A 25,873-nucleotide genomic window follows, 5' to 3' on the forward strand; every position below is an offset into this window, starting at 1 on the left:
GTTGGAGTTCAGTTTTCTACTTTAAATGTAATGAGTTTGATAGTAGTGTACATTAAATCAGCAACATTTACCTTTAAAAATAAGCTAACAAACAAGAGAAAATGGACTAAACTAATAAAAAGCACTGAATAAAGTTTGAAGGGAATTAGATGAAGGAAACCTTTTATTATATAACTACAGAAACTAGACAGAAGTCTGAGTTCTGTATTACACTGCATAGCTGGATTGTGTGCTGGTCTGCCAGGCCTGGAAAAGCCAATGGAGGCAGATACATTTTTCAACTGCTTGAGTTTCTTGGGGGGGTTGTTTTTTTGCTTGTTTCTTTTGTTTGGGTTTTTGTTGTTGTGTTTTGGGACTTTGCTTCATAGAATCATAGGATCAGCCAGATGGGAAAAGACCTCCAAGATCATCAAGTCCAACCATTGATTCACTACTGCCACAGTTACTAGACCATGGCACTAAGTGCCACATCCAGTCTCATCTTAAAAACCTCCAGGGACAGAGAATCCACCACTTCCCTGGGCAGCCCATTCCCATGCCTGATTACCCTCTCTGTAAAGAATTTCTTCCTAATATCTAACTTAAACCTCCCATGACAGAGCTTAAGACCATGCCCTCTTGTCTTACTGATAGCTGCCTGGGAAAAGAGACCAACTCCCACCTGGCTACAACCTCCTTTCAGGGAGTTATAGAGAGTGATGAGGTGTCCCCGAGCCTCCTCTTTTCCAGGCTAAACAACCCCAGCTCCCTCAGCCTCTCCTCATAGGGCCTGTGTTCGAGTCCCTTCACCAGCCTTGTTGCTCTTCTCTGGACCTGCTCCAGCACCTCAATATCCTTCCTGAACTGATGGGCCCAGAACTGAACACAGCACTAGAGGTGTGGCCTCACCAGTGCTGAGTCCAGGGGAAGAATCACTTCCCTGGACCTGTTGGCCACACTGTTCCTGATACAGGACAGGATACCCTTGGCCTCCTTGGCTACCTGGGCACACTGCTGGCTCGTGTTCAGCTTCCTGTCAATCCGAACTCTCAGGTCCCTTTCTGCCTGGCTGCTCTCCAGCCCCTCTGTCCCCAGCCTGTAGTGCTGCGTGGGGTTGTTGTGGCCAAAGTGGAGGACCCGGCACTTGGCCTTGTTGAATCTCACCCTATTGGTATCAGCCCAGTTCTCCAGCCTGTCCAGGTCCATCTGCAGAGCCCTCCTGCCTTCCAGCTGATCGACACTCCCCTCCAGCTTAGTGCCATCTGCAAATTTGCTGATGGTGGACTCAATCCCCTCATCTAAATCATCGATAAAGATATTAAACAGAACTGGGCCCAACACTGATCCCTGGGGGACACCACTAGTGACCGGCCACCAAGCGGATGCAGCCCCGTTCACCACAACCACTCTCTGGGCCCAGCCCTCCAACCAGTTCCTAACTCAGTAGAGAGTGCCCCTGTGCAAGCCATGGGCTGCCAGCTTTTTCAGGAGAATGCTATGGGAGATGGTGTCAAAGGCCTTGCTGAAGTCCAGATAGACCACATCCACAGCCTTCCCCTCATCCACCAGGTGGGTCACCTGATCATAAAAGGAGATCAGGTTGATCAGGCAGGATCTACCCCTCTTAAATCCGTGCTGCCTGAGTCTGATCCCTTGTGTGATCAGACAGACAGGTGCTGTGTGATTGCTTGTTGTTTTTTTTTTCTTTAATTCCTTGGAGAACTATTTGGAAAACTGTCTAAATTTTTTCAGAAAAACTATCTTAGAAGAAGATGCGAGAATTCAGAAGAATTTTAATAGTTTTGCTGGCTTCAAGTATTTTTTTAAAAAATACTTGAAACTGCTTAAAATAGCTTTGAATAATTTAAAATGAAACTACTTTATCAGTCTTTCTCCCCAAATCTCCCTCTAGTTCTTCTTCCAGAAGTCCACTTCTTGAATTTTTCCCAAAATAGAAAAGAAATAAGGGGAAAAAAAAATTAAAGCTTTCTAAAATCTATCAGATATATCCAACGTTCATTATTTCTGTGTAATATCCTTCTAAATTACATTAAACTTACTACGGAGGAATATTGTGCCTAACTGTGCTTGTTTATACAGGTTTTTGGGTTTGTATTATTTTTAATGAGTTTTCTTGGAACAATCTCTAGGAGATATACTAATCATCACTGAAGCTATTAATCATTTCACCATGAGCTTTCAGGTAACAATTTTCAAACCATTAAGCAGTACTTACTTTCCACAAGTTGATCACTTCTATATCTCTCAGAACTTAAAAAAAAAATGTTTTAATGCTACTCCAACTCTATCCACAGAATCACAGAATCTCAGAATATGCTGACTTGGAAGAGATCCATAAGGATCATCGAGTCCAAGTCCTGACCCTGCACAGGACCATCCCCAAGAGTCACACCAATGCCCCAGAGTATCATCCAAACATTTCTTGAACTCTGTCAGGTTTGGTGCTGTGACCACTTCCCTGGGAAGCCTGTTCCAGACTCAACCACCCTCAGGGTGAAGAAGCTTTTTCTAATATCTAACTTAAACCTCCCCTAATTTCAAAGGTAATTTTAGCAAAATTTGCAAAATACTATATTTTACTTCGCAGTCATGCAACCTTCCCCCTCCCAATAATATTAAAACATACTTCATACAGTTGTATAAAGGGCCATGAATGCCTTTAAATAATGCACATCTCAGAATTCCATTTACTGGTTATTCCAGGAGACTGATCTTTTACACTAGGGATGCTATTTCTATATTAAATTATATCCTCTTTTTGTCTGTTTTTTGGCATTAATGTATAGTTGTTTTTGGAATTCATCAGAACTAAATTTAAAGTAGTAACTTTAATATAGACGAAAAGATTGTCTTTGTTTGCTTTCTGTTTTTTGTTTGTTTGTTTGTTTTTTGATAAAGAAATTTTAGTAAAGCTCTTTTTCTTGTGAAAAGAAAATTTGAACAAAAAAAATTTACTTGAGATAGCTGCCATTTAAGAATTTTTTTCTGTATTTAACCTTGGTCAAACTTGAGCTGAATTTTAATTTTTGACATTTCAAAAAGCTTGTTTAAGGAAAGATACTTATGCAATGCTATTCCTGTTTTCTCCATTTCTGTTTCAGTTGGGAGACATTATCTATTCACAGATCTAATCTTGTCTTTTGGTCCTTTTTACTGTTTGTACAAAAGACATATACTTTTGGAACTGAAGATGCTTCCTGAAAAATTAGGTTAAACTACATCGGAATTTTATGAGGAGAATGACATTTAATTTTATTACAATGGAAGGCACCAGAGTGTGTGTTTTGTTCTTGTTTTGTTCTTACTCTACAGAGTTGACACCAAGAGGGCTATTCTTATATACAGCCACTGTGAGAAACTTTTTTTATTTTCTGCCCCATTTCTCCAAATTTTTGGTCCCTCTCTAGTCACCAGTATAGAGTTACCACCACAGGCTGCAGACCTTCTGTCATAGTTCCTACAGCCATCAGCTTACAGCCAAACTTCTTACAGCTGTCAGCCATGACACACAATTCCTACCATTTTGGTTCTTCCTTGAAGTAGGCAACTTAGTAAGGTACCTCTCTATTTCAATAGAACTCTGGTTCCTGGCTTATGATGTCAGAAATGAAATTCAAAACTCTGGCTAGGTTTTGAAATAATAGGAACTATTTAACAAGCTAGTAAAAATGGAAGTAGGAAGTCAGTCAAGTGCAGAAAAAAATGCATTTTCAATAAGCCCCAGAAGAACCTTCAACTCAGCTAATATAGTTGTTTTAATTTATTTGCCATCTCTTTATCAAAACCAGAAGTAAAGTTCTAATGCTTTAGAGAATAGTGTGATTAAGCAAGTACTTTAAAAAGACACCTTTACAGAAGACTCTAATTCAAAACACAACAAATATTTCCCTCTGTAAATGTAACCTATTAGTGTAAGTTACCCTTAAGGGAAAAAGAAGACAATACATTTTATGAATATTTTTAGAAGTACTAGAAACAGACAAATTAGCTCTGTCAAATGATCAATTCTTAATGGATTCTAAACTCGTTATTCCTTGTATTACAGATTTATGTTCACTGCTTTTTGTATTATATACCAATGAAGTAATCTGAAGTCATTCATAATTTAATTGCTTAGTTCTGAAATAAGGAGATAATTGGTAAATTGTCAATAAGCTGCTTATTTCATAGCCTGAAGCAGAACCCTTATACACCACAGTGACCGCACTTCAAGTTATTAAATTATAACATGATTTACAAAGTAGTCAGCTATACCTTTGAACTTCAGAATTCAGTCCTCTTTATGAAATCCTGCAAGCCTTGATCTGTTAGAAATTTAAATTAAATATGCATAGTCCAATGCTAAACTAAAAAAAACTCAGCAACTAACATTTCAAGAATTAGGTATTATAATTAGTAATACTAATCATATTTCCCAATCATCAAAAATTATTATCTCAAAGGAGTGTTTTCCATGTTGTTTTCATAATTCATGGGGAAAAAGACTGAAAATCAAGCTGAGAAAACAAAGGCAAAGTAAATGTTGGACGTCACAATTTTTTTAGGTTTCCTTTGCCTTTGTTTTCTCGGCTTGATTTTCAGTCTTTTTCACAGTGGCCTCTTTAGCCGCCAGTGTCCTTGTAGTAAATGTGGATAGAGCCCTTCTCAAATCTTCATTTGCAAAGCCTATTCATAACTGACTGACTACATTATGCCTTATTTTTAAGAATATTTATATACTACAAATCCTATTTGTTATTAAACATCCCTCCACCCATAAGTTATCATGCAGTACATTGACTTCAAAGTAGAAGGCTAAAGATTCTTTTTTCCAATGGTAGTTCAGTAACTGGATATTCAAAACTGTAGTTAGGCAAACAGAAATGCAAAAAAATTGGGAAAAGTAAATCCAAGCAGATAATAAACTGAAGAGGAAGAAAGTATCAAACCTCACCTCCTCCCAGTTCCGCTGCTGTGGAGAATACAGTCCTCCACCCTGTAAAGATTTTTGAATGCTTCGCCACAATCCTTTCTTGGTCTTCTTAAGGAAGAATGAAACCCTCAGACTTAAGATATAGTGCAACATTGAAATGGTGAACAGAAGAGCACAGAAAAGGCAGAAGATATTACTAGGTTATCTTGCATAAAAATTTTGACTATTTATTAATGAGGCTTTTCTTTATTAATTAAATTACTTGGATACCTAACAATAATTCTTAACTCTCTGCATATGATGAACTCTCTTTTTCTCACAGCAAGACATTGAGAGTAGGACACTATTATGGTGGTTCTCTACATATACACTTAAATTTACCTTTGTCACTAAAATTTTGGAGAAGAGGTTATGGGAGCAGGACTGACAAAATGGTAGGTGACTTGTGGACACGTGAAATTTATATGAAATTTTATAATTTCTGTACCCTGTGAGGTCCCTATATCATTTCATCATGTGTGGCACCTTGTTCTCCCTTCTAGATGATTCTTTCCTATCTGATTGTATATACTGAGTTAAGTTTCACAGGTCCTGGTAGCTACCCAGTATTTCTCTGCATAATTTGGATGAACAAATATAGAGTCTGCATAAACCTTCTCAGCTGAATTAAAGAAAAATAACTCAAATTAAAAAAAAAAAAAAAAAAGGAAAGAAAGAAAATATCTGAAATTTGCAGGGTATGATTTAAAAAAGAGTGGAAAGATCATTATAGGTTGCATAACATAACAATAAACTGCTGTCTGAGTTGACACAGGCAGGCAGCCAGAACAACTACAAAACCATGGCTGACATACAAAGAGTAATTTTATTTCATTATCTCAGTAACCAGAGGATCTCAAAGCAGCACCCAGGTTGAGACCCACAAGTGGGAATGTTAGGCTTAGTCCATGCTAGAAGGCCTGCTATTTGCACCAATTTATCAAGGGCCCTTGCATGGGTAGTATACCATCATGCTGTGATCTCCTCTGCTTTTTTATCATCTCTGACTCTTGACCTTCTCTCTCCCAAAACAGGAAGCTCAGGAATGTCTGTGAGAGTGCCTCTATGTCTCTCAAAACACCTACGTTATCTCTACACAGAAATTCTACTTCTCAAGACAGACAGAGGATAAACAGCAGTAGGTGTAACACATGGGGTTTCCCACACTGTTATTGTCCAGGCCTTGGCAATCCCAACTGCAACATCACTTGAGTGAATCTACCGTCCTCCTTACCATTCTTCCAGTTTTAACCCTCTTCTCCCAACAACTATCTAGGTACAGTTCTAAAGAAAATAATGGAGAAAAAGAGTATAATAGTTCTGAACAATCTCAATATGGTGGTTTTTTTATCACTTATTAGAAAAAAGAAAAAGGAAAAAGAAAAAGAAAAAGAAAAAGAAAAAGAAAAAGAAAAAGAAAAAGAAAAAGAAAAAGAAAAAGAAAAAGAAAGAAAAAGAAAAAGAAAAAGAAAAAGAAAAAGAAAAAGAAAAAGAAAAAGAAAAAGAAAAAGAAAAAAAAAGAAAAAGAAAAAGAAAAAGAAAAAGAAAAAAAAGAAAAAGAAAAAAGAAAAAGAAAAAGAAAAAGAAAAAGAAAAAGAAAAAGAAAAAGAAAAAGAAAAAAAAGAAAAAGAAAAAAGAAAAAGAAAAAGAAAAAGAAAAAGAAAAAGAAAAAGAAAAAGAAAAAGAAAAAGAAAAAAAGAAAAAGAAAAAAGAAAAAGAAAAAGAAAAAGAAAAAGAAAAAGAAAAAGAAAAAGAAAAAGAAAAAAAGAAAAAGAAAAAGAAAAAGAAAAAGAAAAAGAAAAAGAAAAAGAAAAAGAAAAAGAAAAAGAAAAAGAAAAAGAAAAAGAAAAAGAAAAAGAAAAAGAAAAAGAAAAAGAAAAAGAAAAAGAAAAAGAAGAAAGAAGAAATGTGGACAGGAATATGATTCTTAAGAAGTTTAAGAAGTATGAAATAATCTTTTCTCTCCACTCAGCCTCATTTCAAATTCTGTGTCCACAATTGAACACACATCTAATTATTTACAACATGTAAATTATTAGAAGTCTGGCTAGCAATAAAATGTTTAGGAAAAAAATGTTATTTTTGAGGCAAGAACTACACCTATTTACTCAGTAAAGAAAGAAAAATAGACAAAGGTGGTAGGATTGTAGTTTTCAGAAACACTATTGAAAATAAGAAATTATTCTCAATGCACACCACAGATAGTATAAGCAATTGACTTCACTCACAACCATGGTGATTTAGGCTAAGCAAGTAAAACTTCCTATATATTTGCAGGATTATTTGGCAGCTGAAATGAGGTGTGGCTGAAGGATTGGAAGAACAGTCTGAGAAAACTGCTTTCAGAAATAGGCTGCCTGCAGCCAGTATGACCAGAGTATTCCTGAAGTTGTTTTCAAGCTCCATCCTGTAGAAATCTGTCTCTTCTTTTTCCATGTCATTATTTCTTTTCATTTTGTCTTTCTACATCTGGTGCCCCTGCTACCAGCGGCCACCCTATTCTCCTATATATGAGTATGTATCATTCTTTCCAGATCAACTGCATCTTTTCCATTTATCTGACTTCATCTCAAAAGCAGCTTTAGATTTACTTTTGTGTCTTGAAAGTGACTTAAATTCTCTTGCTTGCCAGCCAGTAGAGCATGCTTTTCCACATCAAATGATACAGTCCTAGACATATGGTTCCCTCCATTTAGATAAGGTGTCACCAGTCCTTTGAGTTTCCTTCCATAAGATTTTGTAGTTGTATTTATCCTTTAAATTGTCTGCTATGCTCTCCCAGATAGTAAATTTAGCTCTTACCTCCTCCACCGTGAATTCATCCCATGTATTTCTACCTAAATGATTATTCCCTTTGTGTTTAGACCATGACCATGCTGCCTTCTAGAACATCCAAATTCCATTAGCAGAGTTTTTTCTTTTACAAAAAATAGTCCTCTATTTCATATATTTTAGTATTTGATTATGCTTGCTAGCTTCTCACTTTCACTTCCTTCCTTCCTTTTCAAAAACAAACAAAAAAGCAAACCAAACCAAAACCAACCAACCAAAACAAACATAAATTACCTCTCACAATTAAAAAAACCTGTTGTGATATTTAGCATGCGTGCTAGGTGAAGGGTAGAAGAGAGTGATGGTGGAGAGAAGGACAATGACTTGTTCTGATGAGAAGCAGTGAACAAGCTCCAGAATGTTATTTTCTTCCTCTGAAGAAGAAAATGGTGACTAATCAGTGAAATTAAATCTATTTCCATCACTATCTCGTTGTAATTTTGACAAAAGAATATGCTGAAAAGATTTTGTTAACACCCCATTTTCTTTTGCTTGTTCGTTACATTCCATCTTTGACAGACCATGATTTTTCTGGAAATAAAAATAGCAGAAAATTCTGTCTGAATTTTGCCAAGAACAAAAACAGAGAGATCACTCTATCTAGAACTGGTGACTTAATATTCCTTCTTCTTGTACTGAACTGTTTTCCTGACCGAGATGAATTATGAAGAATAATGCTGAACAGTTACCAAAAAGACATTCTTTTCCTTCAGGGCAGGTGGATTTTTAAATCTCCTAGCCTTTGCTATCCAGTGCTTTCACCTGCCAGCAAACTCTAAGCCTTATTAGAGAAACAGAATAAGCACAGAAGCGTGCCAAATATCTAAAAACTCACTCTAATCTCATCAGGAGTTTATATCTTCAGCTCACGTTGAAACCTTACAGCTTCAGAGAGCAGAGCCAGTTCACTAAAGCATAAAGAATTGGGGCATTGAGAGACTGTGCCTGCTTAGAAAACTGTGTAATTTAATAAAGTGTTCATTGATGTCTACACAGTGGCTCCTCAAACTTGTGTTAGTGCCTGTGCCTGCAGCATGGATAGTCACATTCCTGCTAATTAGATGATAGCAGAAGGATTACACTCTTTCTTAGCAATCAGGAAGAAATGGAAGCAACCATTTCTCATGAAAACTCACAGTTGAAACTAATGGGAGGATCACATTTTAAGAAATTTTGTTGAAGCATATGATTTTAACTTTCACATTTGTTAGAATAAAGCTATAAATACTAAAAAATGCACTATATTATTCACAAATTTCATTAATGTTATATTTGGTATTTAAGAAAAACATTGAAGGACATAAAGGTACATTTGTAAAGCATTTGATTTTTTTCCTGTAAATATTTCTTAAAGTGCATAGAATTTCATCTTGTGTTCAATTACTTTATAATAATTTTATAACACTAAGAAGTCCTGGTATGGCTTTTTATATTGTTCTCAGTTTATACAGCAAAGAAGTCCTTTTATGAGGTGACTGCAGTTTCTTGGGCCAGGATGACCTGACATTACAAAAAAAAAATAAAAAAAAAATGTAGGGAATGTTAACATCATTTGTTATACTTATCTAGTGTGGTTGGATCAAATGATCATAATTTCTTCACCCTTAGTGAGTCAGAATTATAGATTCTGCTTTATAACTTGGCTGTAAGCTGTTATAAATGTCAAACCATGAAAACAAACCTCCTAAGAATATACCATATATATTTATAGTGTATAATAATCTGTAGCTTTTTGTGCCCTACATTATACCAACTACAGTGCATTGGAACAAGATGAAGTACTGTACATTGTGTTTTCAATTTAGGTAATATAATATTTGCTATTACCTCTTCCATGTGAAACTATCTGTTGTATGAGGTATGCATGAAGAGCTAATTAGAAGATCACATCCTGCATTTTCCCAAGTGATTCTTACTTTAAAATCGTACACATCAGGCTGCGACCAACATCTTTTCAAAATTAGGCTTACAGCAGAATTAACTGTAAAGACCTGCGATTCATATAATAAAAATTCACCTTTTTGCATATCTAAGTAATGAAAATGATGTGTATTGCCTAGTATTGCAAAAGGATATCTGCTCTTAAGTAGCGTATGGGCATTATAAACTGCTGATGGGAACGAGACAGTTAGAAACTTTGGAGGCAAGGAAATTTTCACGTGAGAATGTTTCTGTGCATTATAAAACTCCACGTGTACTATAATTACACTTACACTCAGGAGTGCTTTTTATGCTCAGAAAACATTATTTATACATATACCAACATTGCTGTATAAAAAAATAGAGGTAGACATTGATCAGACAAATTAAATTATGCATGGTCTGACCCTGTAGTCCACACTTGGATCAAGAGTGTTTTGAATGCCTTCTGCAATATCTGTAGAGTTCTATGCTTTATATAATCTCTGTTAGCATCTCAGCTTTCAAGGCAAGAGAGGTTAGGCCAAAGTAATAGCAAGCGTAGCCGGAAAAGTCTGTTAAATTTGTGGATTTCAGAAATATTCACTGGGCAAACCTGCTGACATTTAAGAACATGTTTGTATAGTACAACTTCTTTTGATATATCTTTCATGGTTGACGGCTATACAGATATATATATATGTTGGTTTGCTGATTTTCTATATGTTGTAATTTTTTGATGTTGACCATAGCATCTGAGAAAGCAGTAATAATATAGGACTATTGCAGAGATAACCTGAAGACCATCACTGAAATTGTGATGAAAGTCAAATAAAGATATGATTACTTTTCCTGTCCAGATATGATCTATGTAGAACACTTCTTGACAAAATATATACTTAAAAGTTATTTCAGGACAAAGAATCAATGTGCAGAAAAACATTCATAATACCCACCTCAATAATGGGAAGAGGGACTCTTCTCAACAAGAACACTCCTCTGGAGAACTAAATAACTGAATTCTCCTTTTTTTAGTTTGGTTGGTTTGCTTTGGGGTTTTTTCCTCCCTGTAATGTAACACATTTCACACACTGTGATGTATGCTTTTCTGTGAAATACATGGGTGGGAATCAGCAACCACTTTGCACTGGAAACAAACTTGCATGGCTAATTGGTCAAGGTGCCACAATACGCGTCCAGGTGCCACAAGTGGCATTTTTTTCAGAACGATAATTTCATCTTTCTCTCCTGATTTTCAAGGGAAACCAACAAAACACCTTCAAAGACAAACCTGTAACAGAACTTCAAAACTCCTCTGGAAGCCAAAAACAATTAGCTGAGTTTTTGGTTTTATAGAGTATTATATTCTGTCTCCCTTCCTTTTTAACCTCCATGTCTGCAGATTACAAACTAACTAAACCTCTCGTTTCTTTGAGAGCTAAATGTCTCTTGTTATTCTCTAAAACATTCTTTTCATAACAATTTATTTCATTGGTGACAACTATATATGCATATATGCATTCTTTATTTACAGAATTAATGTAATGTAGCTTTCTAATTAAAATTAGAGAAACTTCTTCAACTTCTGTATAAAATCCACTTTTTCTATTTCAGAACCAAAAAACATCCTGCATGCCTGAAATAATGTTTTGTTTTGTGATTTCCTTTTTTTCCAAATACAGCAAGACAGGCTAGTAAAATATTTTGACTTTATTAAAAACACTATACCTCAACTGTAACTTCTTGAATAATTACAGTTACAGCAACACTAGCAATCTTTATGACATTCATTAGTGCTTCATCTATGATGCGGAGAAGGAATATAGGCTTTTCTATTACTCTACAGAACACATAATAAAATATTATGCTATTATTCTAGATCATCTGAGAATGTATAGCAAGTATGTGACAGGCAAGAAGTCAAATTGCATCTTTTGAAGTCTCAGGATACAATACTGAGTGGTCCTTCATTTATCCTCTTCTGAGAGGCTCCTATTTTGTATCCTGTACTTATGTACCCCATTTCAAGCCTGTTTCATGAGGTCATTAATATATGAATAGTAATAGATTTACTATTCGTCAAGTTAAATCATTTGGCTGCTCAGTAAGAAGAGAGTGTGGTAGACAAGAAAACAATAGTAAACTCTCTGAAGAGCTATAAATACACTGAAGTTGTTACAGCTGCATAACTCAAGTAATACAGTATTGATATAATTGAGTGTGGACTGATGAGCAACTACAAAATGTAACAACAAACAGAATCTTCCTAATCCGTAGGAACACTGTCTGCTTTGCTGTCCTAAGTGAAGAAACCTGTGTCTCAGATGAAATGTTGAGTCAAGCTATGTGGATAAGCATGAGCAGCCTTTGTCTTCAAGATATGTGAGATATAAGACAAATTCAGGACATTTGTAATTAGTGCATGAACAGTTGCATCCTGAAGGTCTAAGCATGATCCAGGTGTCTGGAGAATCAATAGGTAAACAAGGCATATATTGATAAATAGGACAAAGTGGAGAGTGAGAAGCAAGAAAAAAGACTGTAGAAAATCAGCAACCTGCATCTCCTTTCCCAGGTCCAAACCTTTCTTAGCAGCAAGTAGTAACATCTACGGTGTAAAGCATGAAGATATTCAAGAATAATAACATTTTCAAGGAGAGGGGCCAAGTAGCAAAGAAGAAAGTCTGACTCGTGGTAAAAATTAAAAGGAATTATTGTCCCATAGTGGTATATGTACATATTTATTTGTTTCACCTTATGCTGTAAAGACCTTCCAGTATAACTCAAAGTGAACTAATGTAGTGATTTGATTTAAGAAAGCCTGGAATAATCCCATATGATCATAGATAAACTTGTTCTTATAAGGGCTGTAAAGGAAAGAAAACCAGAGATTGTCTGGGAAATTACCCAGGCCTTGGAATTCATCTGAGATGTTTTCTTGCGGTCTGCAAAGACTGCCTGAAGGAGGAAAGATGACAGATCCGAGAGAAAAGATCCGAGGTGTTGAATTTAAGTTTTGAATTTATCAGCATGGCCAAGAGTGCATTAAAAAGAACAAATAAACAAACAATTGTGGTATTGCATTTTCTTTTCCTCCAATTATGTCATGGCATTAAGACATGATTAAATATTGTAAAATACAAACTTTGAAAACTGTTAATAAAAGAAAGCAGGATTATTTAAAAGGTAGGACTTTTATTTTGTTTTTTTCCCCCAGAACATTTTCTTTCCAAAATGTAACTTCATTAACTCCAAAGTCATTCTCAAAATCAGTACAGATGGCAGCTAATCAGTCAGAGATGTTAACTGAGGCCATTCCTCTCCAGAAGACTGTTCTGATCACCAAGTCTTAGGATCTCTCATCACCCTCTTACTGAAATTGTTCCACACTGTAGACTTTTTTCATAGCTGATGAAAAACAGAAAAAAAGGTAAGATGGCATGACAGCTGCCCAATAAACATGTCGTTCAAAAAGGCCTCAGAAGAAGAAAAATCAAAGCCAGGTAGAATATTATATTACAGTTGTTACTGTATTCTGGCAATGTTACATTCTGGTAATCTCTCCCTGCTCTTGCCTTCTACTTGCAACACCAATTAGTATCTCTAGGAACCACACCAAAGAATGGAAGAGAAGAAGTTTTCCTCAATAATTTCCAAGGCACTAACACATTTTGAAGACATATTTTGAGACTTGCGAGACCTATTTTTTTATGTAGGTCCAGTTACCCACGAATTTCTGGCTAACCACTTTGTTTTATCCAGGGACTTGAAAACTGAAATGTTCTAAACTTCTGGACACCTCAACAGGTTTCCTTCTGACAGAAACCATTGTCCTTCTTCATTTCCCCATCCCCAGTGACCACTAGTATTGCTCCAAAACAGTCTGAAGCAATCATCCAACAGACTGTATTAAACTGAAAATATAAGATGCATTAAGTACCATAGTATTCTGGTTTTTGTTTTGTGGTTTGTTTGGGTTTTTTTGGTGAAAGAATGCCATAGAGTAACACATGCAGAGTAAATTAGCTTTATTTTGTAATGCTCTGTAATAAAAAGAATGAGGTTTCAGCATCATTTGCAGATAACTCAAGAAATTTTGTACACAATTTCTTTACTACAGACAATTAATTCAGACAATAAAAGGAATGCTTAAACTTTTTTTGGCTTTTGGTATTTATAAAATGATTTGGAGGTGAAAACTTAGGTAAGGTTCACTTTGGTGACATGTTACCTTTTTGAAACACAACAATTTTTGACCAACCTGACTTCTAAGTTGGAACACTGTAATATAGTGAATTGGAAATTGGCAGGTAACACAGAGCCCCTACAATGCCTAGAGGTGTATTATCTAAAACGAGCACCTATTGGAAAGTTTTCATCCATTTCAGTCAAGAGAAAGAAGAAATTCTCTTCCTGGATAAAAATGAATATTGGAGGAAATGAAGAAAATAGTCATACAAGTAAAATAAGGGCCTATAATTATTTGCTAAAATTATCAGGAACTAAGAATAACATAATAAGGTAAAGGAGAAAAAAAGTTTTAAAGAGCTTAGCTAGAACTGGAATTTTTGATAGATTTTTGGTGTTAGCTGGTTTCTTCTTCGTCTGAATTCTCTGAGACAATTTCATGAAAGGCTTTGAAATTGGGATTATAAAACTGGAGCTCTTCAGACAGTTAAGGCTTTATTGTAAGTGCTATCTGAGAGGTGGTTGAATGGCTGATAAAATTTAAAGTTATACGGTTCTGGGTACAGTTGCTTGTTTGTTTTGTTTCTGTGCATATAAGTATGTCTGCATATATAAACTTTGCAGCTATAGGAATACTAATTCAGTAAAATATATAGTAGTTGGAATACTATATGAAGATAGAAAAAAATGTCTTCTGAATGGAAACCAAGAGAAAACTAGAAAAATAATCAAGACTTTGTTTTATTCTTTGATTTATATTTGATTGTTCATTCTGTTCAATATTGTATTTCAAGGAAACCCACTTGTATTCTGTTTCTCTGATGTCTCCTCCAATCAAGTGTGCTTAATTTGTTCTGCTTTCCTTCCTTCCTCTCCCTCTCCCTCCCTCCCTCCCTTCCTCCCTTCCATTGTTTTTGCTCTATGACTATAGTCCCAGATTCCTTTTACAAGTCTGTTGGACCTTCACAAAGTAGCAACCAATATTAGCTATTCAACCAATATTAACCAGCCCTGCATGTCACTTGTCCCATCAAGCAAGACAATCTTTTGCCTAACAGCTCTTTAGTCCAAACTGAAAATGCAAAGCTGCAAGGGGCTCTACTAAGCAGGGTCTTTGCCTATATGCAAAGTGACAATGAGTCTTGCTATTTTGCTCCAATGATTCTCCAGCTACACCCACAACACTCAGAAAACAAAATGTAAACAGTGTATATGTTGTCACATTTAGCTAGCAAGCAAACAACTAAAACAGGCTGCCTGGCAGCTTAAGAATACTGTATTACTGCAAGATAACTGTCATGGTCAAAGTGAAAATGGATTCATATTTCATAGGTTTATCCAATTCCTTCCCTTGTTAAGGAACAAATAGTTTTAATTAAAATTATGTATTTCCACAAATACTGTCAGCTATAAAATCAATACTGGTGTAGGATTACATTTACCCCAGTAAAACTCAATGATTTATAGCAATATACCTGTTGTACAGTGAATTCTGTGATTTTATATAAGTAACTATTTTATGATGCATGCAATATTTACAACATTTTTTAATGGTTTCTTTTTTTCTTTTTTGAATCTAAGCTGAATAAATTACTATTATAATTGGAAACTGAATGCTTATAGTTCAGTCGTGATCAAAAGTCAATCAGGAGTCAAAACATACTTCTGTGTGAAAAAAAAACCTGTTTATTTGTAATTAATGTGACTGAGTAATAATTGGACAAGAGAAATACAAGCCATTTAGAATATTAGAATAATTTATGCCTGTCTATTACCATCTAGCCTCTGTTTTTTGGGGTTATTTGTGGGTTTTTTTTAGAACAAGGGACTGTTTCATTACAATACAAATAGCTTATAATTTAACTTAAGGGATTTTTTAAACAACAGTAATTTTTTCAAACTGAAAGGAGTTACCAGTGGTTAATGATGTATTGATCTTTGAAGTTTAAAAACTACTAGAAGTGTTATAGAGTGTTTTTCCAGGACTTTAATCCTACCTTGTGATATATTATATGCAATATTTTTATATAATTTCTGAAGGAGAAATGCTGTCCTAGGCAATATATGCACATTTTTCTCTACAGAATATTCTTCTGTAAACTTATCAGATGTCTAGAACAGCAACTGAAATCTCCCTTGTAGAGATCGCAAATGGGTAACCACGAGGAGACTGCAAAAAATAATTCTCTAATTCCAATTCTTTGAGTCAATAATGTCCACAAACTGTCAGCTCAGTTATAAACAGACTTCCATCCTCATAAATGAAAAGATAATGATCTATATACCACCCAGATCCCTGTGAAAGCTGCCCTGAAAAAAGGTCTTCTTAGGACAACGGGAGTTTGATAGTTCTGCGTATTTAAAGGCAAAGCCTTTCAAATCTCCATATGCGAAATATATAGAGATGCATGCAGCAAATAACTGAGTTTTTTGACACTAGCAATTAAGAGCTTGGACAAACACAAAATACTTCTGTAAAACAATTAATGCTTTAAAATTTTTGATCAGCTACAGAAAAAGCAAAGAAATCTCACCCTTAATCCCACTAGAGGCATAACATGTTAGAATCCCTCAATTCATTTTTTGCTTTCCCTATTAAACCTTCTTTATGTCACTTTTCTATCACTTTTACCCTTCTCTTTCTTTTCCCCATCCCTCAGCAGGGGGAGTGAGCGAGTAGCTGTGTGGCGCTTTGCTGCCTAGAGGGTTAGGTCAGAACATCATCCATTTTTTTTTTTTTTCTTACAGAAAGTTATCTTAAATAAAGGTACTTCTTGGAGATAGCAGGAACCAGATGATCTGTACGTTTTTACCAGCAGATTTCTTCAAATCTATTGCACGGAGGGAAACAATATAGAAGATCACAAAAGTATATGTGATGGACAATTCTCAGGTTACAAAATCATCAGGAAAACCTAAATCTTACATCTTCTAGTAACACTATTGTCCAAAAGCTGGCTACAAAATAAGTCCATAACAATGCAGCTAGAAGAGTACACATACTACAATATATTCTGACACTTTCTGCAAAAATTATTATAGGAAGTGTCAATATAGGAAATGTTGACCATCTGTTATCAAAATCACTCCAGGGGAAGTAAATCTATTTCCATCAAGAGCATACCATGACTTAACTAGGAGCTAAAGAATTACCGTTTTAGCCAATCTACTTTGATATTTTTACAGGATGGTATCCAGCTTCTCACTTCTGGAAGGCTTATCAGACAGGATCTCTGTCGTACTGCTACAAACATTATTTGTTGCACCTGCCAAGAAAAATGCATCAACCCAATGCTAATGTCAGCATGGGAAGAAGCAATGCTGAGCATTTAAAACTTCCTATTCTCATTTATAGCTTGCTTTACAGTAAAGAAAGCAATTATAAGAAGGTTAGGACTTTAGACAAACACAGGAGGAAGGTTACTTGAGGTCTTACATCAATTTATTAAGGTCCAACGGATCAATGGTTCTAAACAGAAAGTAAGAGTGATTCTTAACAGGCTGTAAAGGTCACATAAATTAAATGGTAATACATCCCACTGAATGTTTTTATTCTTATGACTCACTGTGTTCACTTTTCCAATTTCCATCCAGTGTCACTCTTGAGTTACTTGTTCTAGCCTATATTTTGAACACCAATTTTCATTGGCATGTTGACAGTTATCCTTTCTTTTTTCAATGTTTTCTTTTTATCCCTGGTGTTTCTTTTACTCCTCTTCCAAAGACTTGTCTGAGAAAGGCAGACTGGCATAAGAATGCAATGACAGTGTTATCTTTATTTTACCACAAGAATGTCAAGGATTTGTTCTCATTTTCATTGACAAAAAGGCAGCAACTTAAGTGACTGAAGTATACTTGCTGAAGATATTCACTGATGCCACTCAGAGCAAAATGTGATATATATTTAAAATCTGTATTATGGTATTGAAAGAAACTATCGATTTTTTCTTCAGTGATGAGAAGCACAGAACTACAATGTTATGAAATATATATATAAACATCAGCAAAACTTAAAGTCAAAAAATTATTTCCTCCCTCTTCTTTAAATATTATTTTAAAGTAAAAGAGATATCTCATTTGTAATTACTATTATATGAGTGAAGATTTAAGAACTCAAGTGTCATTTCTTCCTGTGCCTGTGAACAAACCTTCCAACTTACAATCTCTTCTTCATATTACTCAGTGCAACTCTAAGACAGACAGCTTTATGATAGTGAAGAAAATAAATATCAAAACCACAAAAAGCATAAATACCAAAACCAGCTTTGAAAGTTTTGCACTTTTCTGGCAACTTGTGAGGTAACACATCAAACGCTGCCTGACAGACAATGAGGTCAGCAAGAAGTCATGTCACAGAGCAACCAGATCACAGCAGCAGCACTGCTGCTGTCATTTCTATCCTCCACCCTGACAGGTGCTGTATGTGTCCCTTCTTCTCTTCAATAGGACACCAGCCTCTTCAATACCTCTGTGAATCAGTGTTTTTCCAAATCCTGTTTGATAACCTTCTCCAATTTAATCAATTTAATTTCCCCTCCAGGAGCTTTATTTATTCAAATTACTGAGGTCTGCTACAAATGCTCATCTATACCAAAGTATGCAAGTTTTTTCCACAGTATCAAGATCTGTAACATCACTGTACTCTTTTCATTAGAAACTCCTTTTATTCCTTATCTTATAGAGAACCTTCTCATAAGGAACAAAATATCAGTTCTATAGAACAATATTCTGGAAATAAATTCATGACCTCGACTTCTTAGCCTTCCTCACTTAGGGGCCATTTTTCACTGAGGTATTAAATAAAGATGACTTCTTTCTTATGGGACGTGGAGGGGAATAAGGAAGGAAGAATTAGGTACTAAGTAAAAAGGATTATATAGTAAGATGAAACATGGGTACGCTAAAACAGTCGTGTAACTTAGGTATAAACAGGAAATAGGAAACCAGTCTAAGGGAGAGGAGGATAAAAAGAACAGGTGACAGCTAGTCAGAAAGGATGAAGAAGGTACTGAATTAGTCATCTATCAAATATCTTTGATATCTGTGTATTAATACAAAAAGCACACTGAGTGAACAGAGAAAATTGTACAGTGTTTTGTTGTAAAAGTTGAAAATCATATGATAAGCATAATAGACAGCTGGTGCAGTATCCCATAGGACTGGAAGAATATGATAATATTATGTGCAGGAAAGACAAGAAGACCAAAGGAGGAAGTAGTTTTTGAAAGAAACTGTATGGCACAAACAAAAGGTTTTGTAGTGCAAAAGAGGCATAGGAAATACAGTAAATAATTAGACTTTGGCTAAGCCACCATCATTTCATTCAAAACATAGGGAAGTAAGCACCTCAGAAATATAAAATACACTGTATTGCTAAATATCAATGTAAAGGAATAACAGAAAAAGAAAGAGGTAAAATGGACAAAGTCAAGGCCCAGAAAGAAAATTCAGAGACATCTAGGGTGAAATAATTCTGTAAGAGAATTAGAAACAGAATCACGATTGAAAATTTTGATTCAATACTCAGTGGAGGAATAATATTTTCCATATAGAATGAATGAAGTCAGATAATACAGTACGTCCTCACAGCAGCATTGCTTCTGAAAGTAGATATAGGACATGTAGCTAATACAACTGTTATTGGCAGCAACATGTTATGATCTCTGCATTGAACGGGAAGGATTATTTGAAGAACATAGGTATGAATGACCATGCTTTGCAATCCTGTGAGCTGTGTAGCAATATGAGCTTACAATCAAGAGCCATGAGACAATGGAGAAATCCATAAAAAATTCCTGGGTGGAAAGTGATGTGAACTCCCCCTGAAGTGGATAGAACAATATTGGACAATATGTGTAGCTGTAAGCAAGGCAACTATTAAGTTATGGAGTGACTCGTTCAGTGACAAGACATTCAGAAAACCCAGCAACCCAGTAGCAGTGCATTCTTATGTTGATAAAATAAAACCACCTCAGCATAGGAATCAACAATGCTTAAAGACCACATGCTGTTCACTGCAATTTACAGGTTTTTAAAGCCCTGGGTCTAATGAATTTGCCATTACTATAGAACATGAATTGGCTGAAACAGTTTCAGAATAGTCATTCTCTGATTAAAAATATGTATTTTCCACTCCAATTCCTCTCTAAATTCTTCCTATGATTGAATAATTATCATGCCTTGTGGACAGAGAAAAACTACTAAATGTCAACCATCTAAATGTGCATGAGGCAAACAGATCACTGAATATTATTTAACAGCATTGTCTGGATTTAAAAAAAGAGACCAATATATAAGGAGGATTACTACCTATGAGGAAAATAAAGTCTATCTTCACATATATATATATATGTCTCAGACAAGCATGGGAAGGGCTCAGCTAAAATAATAGATCCATTTGAACACCACACCTTAAGAGAGGTGTGGAGAAATCAGAGTAAAAGAGAAACTGTCATGACTATACTGGCACAAGTGAACAAACTGGTGGCCTTAGGTTATTAAAAAACAAAGGCATATGAGACAGGAGAATAAATTATAACTTAGAAATATGAAAGACTTCAGTAAACAGGACAGGGGATTATCTGTTATCCATGTCTACTGAACAGGCAAGAAGTAATGGCTGAGATAATTTGTAGCTGAGAAAAAAAAACAAAAACAAAAAAAACCCAACAAAACAAAACACAAAACCAGCCCAGTGAATTAATTTTTTTTGGTAATTTTTATGATAATTGCTTCTACAGACAGAACTAGCACACATTAACATAGTACAATTCATCTCTTAAGACTGTCTTGGAGATTAACTTCCTTTTCCACCTCTCTCCATTCTTAATCTTGTAAGTGCTATACCCAGAAGACCAACTCTGAACTTCATTTTATTTAGACTGAAAAAAAAGGAATAAAAGGCTATTATGTAATGTGTACTTTCAGATATCTTTCGTTTCTGCACAATAACTGAACAAAGTAGAAGAATCAAGTTTTTTGAGCCAATCTTAATCATACAGTTTTGTGAAATCTAAAATAATAAAATGTTCCGTTAACCTAGATTCAACATAAGCAGTATTTGTAGGCTGGCTTCCACAGCCCTCTAGGGATATAAACATAATTTGAAAAACTAAATGCCTACTCATATTTTGTTTAGTAATAGCTCACCGTCCATTTGCTTTTTTAGAGTTGTCACTTTAGACTACTGGATTTTCAGAAGTACCTTATAACATCACTGGAAACAGAAAACAGCCTGAGGGCCTGAACACAAAATGGTTAATGCTTATATACCCGCTGTGTCTTCAAGGAAAGGAAGATGGAATGATTCCAAGCGTGCAGAAGAAATGCTGTCTGAAAGAGGAAAGATAGTATGAAAACTGTAATCACACTGTTATTAAGGATGACCAGTCTCCAATATAATATTTGATTCTTTTAGATATTTCAACCATTTGAAATCACGCTTAGCTCTAATGTGATATGTCCTTTATCATCAAACTTAAAATATTATGTTTTCAAAGAGATTGTGGTGGAAAGAAGCAGAGGAAAAAAATCAATATAGTTTAATTTACAGAAAAATTCTTAAAAAAAAAAAGAAAAATAATCAATATTTTATTAAATTGGTAAACTACTTCCTAATCAGACTTGAAAGTTTCAAGATTTATTTTATTATATATTGCATGTTTTTACTTACACATGAAAATATGATACCTAGCCAGAGGACATGGATGAACCTGAGTTAGGGCAGATTATTTCAAAACTCTGTGAACAATTCCCCAGTCTTGTCTACTTAGTTTATAAATGCCTTATATCTTTGACTGTCTCTAACAGGCCACAACATTACTAGTCAAAGAATTCAATGCAAAAACTTACCAGAAGTACAAGAAAATTCAAACACCTAGACTAGACAGTTTACACAGGTCTTACTTAATGCTGGAAGCCCCAACACACTATAGAAAGATGTATTTTTTTGCTTTTCACTCCTGTGTAGTGTTAAATGGGTAAAGTTGCATATCTTCAGATGTTATCTGTACCCTGGGTTATGTGTTTCATCTCCCATTAAACAGCTAAGACATCCTGGTTCTTCTCTCCCCCATAAACCAATTTTTCTCAATTATGGTACAAGACCTCAAGACAAATGGAAGCTTTTTGAAGAGGATAACCAAATTCCACCAGGGTGTTTACAAGGAAAGAGCCCCAGAGATTATATGTAAACCAGCTCAACTAGTAGGACAAGTTCCCAGGATGAAACTGAGATAGAGTGCTGTTCTCAAAACCTATAAACTCATAACTGTATAATCTCAAATAAAAAGGAAGACTTGATTTTAAGTTTTATTTGGTATTTAGTGGTAATAGCAGTGCTCCCTCTCTAGGCTGAATACTGATTGTTAGTTCAATTTAAGTTCGAAACAAAAAAACCCCATCAGTTATGATATTATGATTTATTTTATATTTCACTCAATAACCTTCATGCGCTGCCCAACCACCTGTATAACTCAAATTTCTGGCAGGTAATAAGACTACAGACTAAGTAGTGTGGATACAGTTTGAGGGGGGGGGGGTTAGTGGTGGTTGTGTTCCTTAATTATTATATAATAAATGGACAAAAAGCAGCCTTCAGCAATTCTGAAATCTTTACTGTTATGCAAACAACAAGACAATGCACATATAGATAAGAGATCAGTGCTTATGCACAAACATTGCTGCAACTCAATAACCCCCATTGCTTCACATACCTATCAGTAGCTAATAAGTGATATATGATAAAAACTTACTTATCCTTATCATTAATTAAATCTTCATAAATAATAACCTATATATACTGAAAATTATTCAGAAACTGTAGCTGTACATCATGAACACTGTTGAGCATTGAATATTCTTAAAAGCACTGGAGTACACCGTAAAATCAATGTTTAAAAATGAGCAAAAGAGTGAAGAAACACTAGAAAAAATATATTTGTAAGCATACGCAAAGTATCATAGCATCTCCAGAATTATCTAGATGTGTGTACTGATACCTGGAGATAGTTTATGCTTCCAGGCAGATGTAAAGTGACTCATCCCATGATTATTGATGTCTGAAAAATTTTTTACTGTTTCTCCTTGCTACTGTGCCAAATTGCCTTTTATGTGGTTTCAGGGTATTGTTACCAAAATTAGGTCTATTCAAATTTAACCAATTTTTGTGGATCCTGGTTATATAGCCCATGAAGATTATACCTGGAAGAGATATGACAGTACTTAGTGACACACTAAAACAGGAATTTTGTATGCCGAGCCAGAATTCATATATCTTGATATAAAAAATAATTCTATGTTTCAGCTACATAATAAAATTTCTCACAAAGGACTTCAGGCTCTTTTTAACCTGGTTCTTTCACAAGAACCAGGATTTCAAAGCATTCAATTTTTAATTTGTTATATTACATCATACAGATGAAAGTCAAGCATCTGTGGTTGGCAGGAAATATGAAGTGAGAAGTAATGAACATAAATATGTCCTAAACAAAGAGTATAACACATAAAAGGAACATAATACGAACACCCACACAGCATAGAAAGAAAGTAGGTGATCAAGTTCTGGATAATAGTTGGGCAATAGAAAAACATTACAAAAATGTTGGTTATAACTTTGTGAACAGAAATACATAAAGGATGACACAACAAACATTAAAATTTTAGGAGTAAAATATGTGCATAAAAAGGCACAAAAATGAAAGTTTGTAATTTGATTTCCCTTATCATTTTATATTATAATCTTATGTGGAAGATTTAATAATTCTAAAATATTTGGCAGTGTGAGACTTACAACACTGTAGTATTTAAGTGAGATAACTTGTTATTGTTTTATTAAATATATAATTTTATATAGTGCTTTAGATGTGAAAATTTCTACTCAGTGCACCCTGAAGCAAAAGCACAATTAAGTGCTTCCTAGGTAATAAGAATGATCAGCTCAGCGTACGTTCTCTTTTTACATTTCTCTGCCAGGACAAGCTCTGATCACGTGTATTCTATGTAAGATTCATTCATTCCAGTGTCCTCTTCATTTCATTACTTAAGCAGAATGTGCACTGTGGTCCTTAAATCAATTAAATCAACTACCTGACAAATACTTACTGGACATCATTGAAAGGTTATACAAAAAGACACTACCTTCTTAAAATTTCTTGAGAAATTAAAATTACGCTTTTATTAAAATCAAGGTGGAAACCAGTGAATTGTCTGAAAAAATGATACATCCTAAACATGGTACTACTAAGCATGAACTGAGACAAGTGTGTAAGACTGATGGCTAACTGGAAGTTAAAAGTAGTTAACCTCAGAAATACAGAGTTGTTTTATTCTTATTTTCTGCTAGAAAATTAGTCTCAAAATAAGGACAGCTTTGATTAAGGACTAAGTTGGCCAAAGCACGAGTGTGTACATATCTACATAGCATTAAAAGAAAAAAATAAAATGTGCTAAAATTTATAAATCTGATCAAATCCTGTCAACACTTATGGAAATTAAATACAAGTTTAAATAATTTTTGAAATGCTTGAGTCTCCCCTGCACAGAAGCATGGGAGTTTATCAACATGCCCTGGCCCTCAAACTTCTACAGTTTTCTTCATACAAGCTCCAAGTTTGCGATGCAGAGTAGGAGGTGGCTTTTAATCCTTCCTGGAGGCAAACTTTTTCCCTCTAATTATGAAGAGGACATCAGAAATCCGCTGACAATGAGGAGCTTCCCCAGTGCTGTCCAGCCCCGAATTTCCTGTTCTTCACATTCATGACTCTTCCACTTGAACAAGCACACAGTACTTCAAGCATGGCCTAATTGACAAGAGCACCTGACTGCTGTTGTTAACCAAAATGCCTTTCAGAGAAAGTACCAAAACACACAGAAAGAGGCAGTGCAGATTAGGTCTTATTTACTCTCCTTTGGGATTTTTTTTTTAAATGAGTAGGAAGAAAGACTCTAATATGGTCTTTTCAAAAACTGTGGAGTCCTTGTGGATAGCAATGTAGACTAACAAAGAGAAAGCAGGAGAGCTGATCACTGTCACCATTTCTTTCTTGTGTAAATCAGTAGTCAGAAACTCAGAGGAGCTAGAAAAGAGCTGTAGCCTGGTCTAAGACTAGCATAAGTTCAGTGGAATATCTGGAGATATATTTTTTTTCTTTGGCTGAGAACAACTTGATTGATTACTCTTGGAGAGGCAGTTCTAGAGACATAAGGATTTAGTTTCTCTGAAAATGTTTCTGTCCTGCATAAGACATCTTGAGGCTATTAAAAAAAATTGTTAAATTCTTTTTAAATGTGTTAAGGCAGGGAATTTTGCTCCTGTTTTTCAGAAACTGCAATTTCTTTTGGTTTTTGTTGCCTCAGTTAGTTGCCAAGGTTCAATCCCCATATGGGCCATTCACTTAAGACTAGACTCAATGATCTTTACGGGTCCCTTCCAGTTCAGAATATTCTGTGAATTCCACTGACTCTTTGCTTACTAAAAAGGGACAGTTATCTCCACTACAGTGTTTCATAGTGCTTTACATTAGAGAAGATGGATATAAATCCATTGCAGGAAAACATAGTTTTATTTCTGAAGCACATTGACTTCATTACATCAGTCCAGTAAGAAATAATTTTAGTTTTTTTCTTATTTCTGTATTCAAGCTTCAAAGAGTGTTTAAATTATTTCTACACTGTAAAACTTAGGGAAGGAAAAAATTGCTTCATTTGCAGCTAATGTATACCTAGTCTTCTCTGTTCATCTTCACGAGAAAACAACCAAGTTCACTTTGGTAAAGGAAAGATTTTTTAACCTAATGTCAAAAAGTACATATCAGTGTCACAGCTCCTATTTTAGCACTTCTCTTTTCAACTTAAACAGACCTTCTCAGTTTGTCCTGACTATTGTAATCTCCAAAGGGTAAAGTCATAGCAGCAAACTCATTCAGACTGTTCCTGCAGGTATCTGAAAAGACGGTATACCTACTTCTAGGATGTAAGAACAGCGGTTGTGATTGTTGGGAAACT

At 35.1% G+C, this 25,873-nt stretch overlaps 1 protein-coding gene across 5 annotated transcripts in view; it reads right to left on the minus strand.

Annotated features, from left to right (window-relative positions):
* The window catches only part of CDH10 (cadherin 10), a 99,958-nt gene that overhangs the window by 61,652 nt on the left and 12,433 nt on the right, over nt 1-25,873 (minus strand). Inside the window, exon 2 of one of the 5 annotated variants that reach the window (XM_032698125.1) lies at nt 4,934-5,045. The exons of 2 other annotated variants lie outside the window; for them this stretch is intronic. The gene's annotated coding sequence lies outside the window, so the exon portion shown is untranslated. Of the gene's footprint in view, nt 1-2,215; nt 2,263-4,933; nt 5,046-10,638; nt 10,791-25,873 lie in introns of those variants that run through there. 2 more of the 5 variants (XM_032698109.1, XM_032698135.1) reach the window with 2 other exon arrangements.

This window comes from Chiroxiphia lanceolata, chromosome 1 (assembly GCF_009829145.1).
Source record: "Chiroxiphia lanceolata isolate bChiLan1 chromosome 1, bChiLan1.pri, whole genome shotgun sequence".
Classification (NCBI taxonomy): Eukaryota; Metazoa; Chordata; class Aves; order Passeriformes; family Pipridae; genus Chiroxiphia; species Chiroxiphia lanceolata.